A 3,418-nucleotide genomic window follows, 5' to 3' on the forward strand; every position below is an offset into this window, starting at 1 on the left:
TCTGCAGGCAGCCACTGCCACTGTGAGGTCATAACAACTTTTCATGGCCCTTTTTTCTATTTTTTAGCTCCTCTCCCAAGTTAGTTCTTAAGCATTAAAGGAGGTGGTATAAAATCCTGTCTAGGCTGATCATTCAGATACCAATTATTCTCAGCCCTTGAGCAGCCATAGGTCTCTGGATTCACCGTCATTCATTGCAAAGAGAGTTCTCTGACAAAGGCTTGGAGTAGCATTAGTTTACGGGTATAAAGACATATTTAAAAGGCAGCTTGACACCATGACAATTCAGCTAAACCATAGTAATGTGTTTCCCCCAAAAGCCTAAGGCCTCCAGTCATGGATTTTTTAAACCAAGTTTACTACCAGACAGGAATTCCCTCTTGTAGAGTAGGCTTCAAATCCAACCTAAGTTTGTTTTTGGAAACAGCATCTAGTTATGTAGTTTAAGATGATCTGGAATTCATTATATGTAGACCAAGCTAGTCTCAAACTTCCAGCAATCCTCCTGCCTTAGCTTTCCAAGTATTGAGATTACAGATGTGAGCTGCTACTTCTGACTCTCCCCAATTATTATTAATCAAATAAATGCAAACCTAAATGATAAATCATTCACACAGTATATTTGCAAAGATTAGAAATGTTCTGTGATACTGAAGCTGTTGGACAGTAGCCATGCTCTCTGGTTGGAGCAGATTTATTCCGACACTAGTGTGACTACAGATTCCAAATATTCCTAGGCACGTTCTCTTTGTCCATTCCATTATGAGAAAGTCTGTCTAAAAACAAAGAGTGACAAACTCCTATTCAATGGGAAGTGTCAAACAACAAACTCTATTATGCAGCCATCAAGGTGATTTTCTATGTTCACACTCACATTTACAGAACACAATCTATCACATGAAATTATCTACATCATGGAACAATAAAATGAACAAATAAATGATAATGAAAATGCTCTCCACAGCCTCCTATGTAGAGGCCCTAAGGTAACTAACAGGCACATACACTTTCAAGTTTCCTGTGAATGTGCAAATATATCTACAAAAAAAATCACAGTGAGAATATACTGAATAATTCTGTAGTTTGTTTTTATTCACTGAAAGCATTTTGTGGATATCTTTCTTTGAATAGTTAATACATGATCAATGATATATGAAAATGTTTGCAAAATAAAAATGAGTGTTAAAAAATCTAAAAACAAGCAGGGGGCAGCTTCTAACATGGTGCAAGGGGTGGTTCTGGAGTGGAGAGGCAGGAAGGGATGCAGGCACAGCTTACTCTTCTCTCCCCATCTCAAAAACGTGATTTGCCTCTGCGAACCTCTGGAGTGAGGCCGAGAAATAGGTGCCTATGAGAAAGAACCCGGAGTTCCCCTTGCCAACTACTCCCTTCTAGAATCTTTCCAGGACAAGAGTCACTGCTTCATTTTCTTTTTCTTTTTAGAAAAATAATTTATATCTGAATATGAGCAAAGAAAAATATTCAGAAAACAACTGTGATTATCTTGGTATGGAATAGTCTGGTGATTTTTATATTTTTTTATTTGTTGGAATTTTATTAATAAAAAACATTATTTTCATTTAAAGAATCAAATGAACAAGAAACTTAAGTTCTTAAAAACTATAGCTGAGAAAATCAGGTATTCACAGGCCAGTCTGCAGCCACAATCAAAAGCAGCTCAGATGGTCCACAGCGGTGGCCGAGACAGACAGTCCACGGAGATGGCCGAGACAGACAGTCCACGGAGATGGCCGAGGCAGACAGTCCACGGAGATGGCCGAGGCAGACAGTCCACGGAGATGGCCGAGGCAGACAGTCCACGGAGATGGCCGAGACAGGCAGACAGTCCACGGAGATGGCCGAGACAGACAGTCCACAGAGATGGCCGAGACAGACAGTCCACGGAGATGGCCGAGACAGGCAGACAGTCCACGGAGATGGCAGAGACAGACAGACAGTCCACGGAGATGGCCGAGACAGGCAGGCAGTCCACAGAGATGGCCAAGGCAGACAGTCCACAGAGATGGCCGAGACAGGCAGACAGTCCATGGAGATGGCCGAGACAGACAGTCCACGGAGATGGCCGAGACAGGCAGACAGTCCACGGAGATGGCAGAGACAGACAGACAGTCCACAGAGATGGCCGAGACAGGCAGGCAGTCCACGGAGATGGCCGAGACAGACAGTCCACGGAGATGGCCGAGGCAGACAGTCCACGGAGATGGCCGAGGCAGACAGTCCACGGAGATGGCCGAGACAGGCAGACAGTCCACGGAGATGGCAGAGACAGACAGACAGTCCACAGAGATGGCCGAGACAGGCAGGCAGTCCACGGAGATGGCAGAGACAGACAGTCCACGGAGATGGCCGAGACAGGCAGGCAGTCCACGGAGATGGCCGAGACAGACAGTCCACGGAGATGGCCGAGACAGACAGTCCACGGAGATGGCCGAGGCAGACAGTCCACAGAGATGGCCGAGGCAGACAGTCCACGGAGATGGCCGAGGCAGACAGTCCACGGAGATGGCCGAGGCAGACAGTCCACGGAGATGGCCGAGGCAGACAGTCCACGGAGATGGCCGAGACAGGCAGTCCACGGAGATGGCCGAGGCAGACAGTCCACGGAGATGGCCGAGGCAGACAGTCTACGGAGATAGCCAAGGCAGACAGTCCACGGAGATGGCCGAGGCAGACAGTCCACAGTGGTGGCCGAGACAGGCAGACAGTCCACGGAGATTGCCAAGACAGACAGTCCACGGAGATGACCAAGGCAGTCCACAATCATCATTTTCTGAAGGAAACCACAATTATATGCTTTAGCCTGAGAAGCTAGACATAGATGATCAAGTGTATGGCATGAAAAATGCAGAGGTGCAGAAAATGTCAAAAGAGCAACATGTAGAAAAGAATAATCCAGAGTGGGAAAATCAATCCAGGTTCCTAAAATCATGGAGTCACTGATCTTATCACAAATGAAGACCTACTGGAAAGCTCATTAAGGAAGGAAACATGCATCTTCATATGCTTGACAGAGAACTTGGGGTTCACCACCCACAGAAGAATATGGGGACTGTGAATGTAAATGAGTGGGAGAAAAACTTCTGATAAAATAAAGTCAATACAAGATTAGTAAGAAAAAATCAAGGATTTAGAAGCGGTACTCTAAACAGTTGGACATTAACAAGTTCAGCCTCATATCTCCCTGTAAAATATCACGCCTTTTCCTGCCACAGAGGCAAAGGCCTAAGTTAAGTCAATAAGAGTTTGTTCAACGGCCAGGCCCTTTTTTTTCCCACTATAAATTCCAAGTGATAGCTTACCATTTAATATTCCTGTTCAGAATTGGTAATTTAAGGATGTAAGTGGAAATATTAGTGGAATAGTTTTTTTTAATCATTTGTTGAGATTCAAAAATAAC

Source organism: Peromyscus californicus, unplaced genomic scaffold (genome assembly GCF_007827085.1).
Source record: "Peromyscus californicus insignis strain IS unplaced genomic scaffold, ASM782708v3 Scaffold_6__1_contigs__length_162567912, whole genome shotgun sequence".
NCBI classification, from domain to species: domain Eukaryota; kingdom Metazoa; phylum Chordata; class Mammalia; order Rodentia; family Cricetidae; genus Peromyscus; species Peromyscus californicus.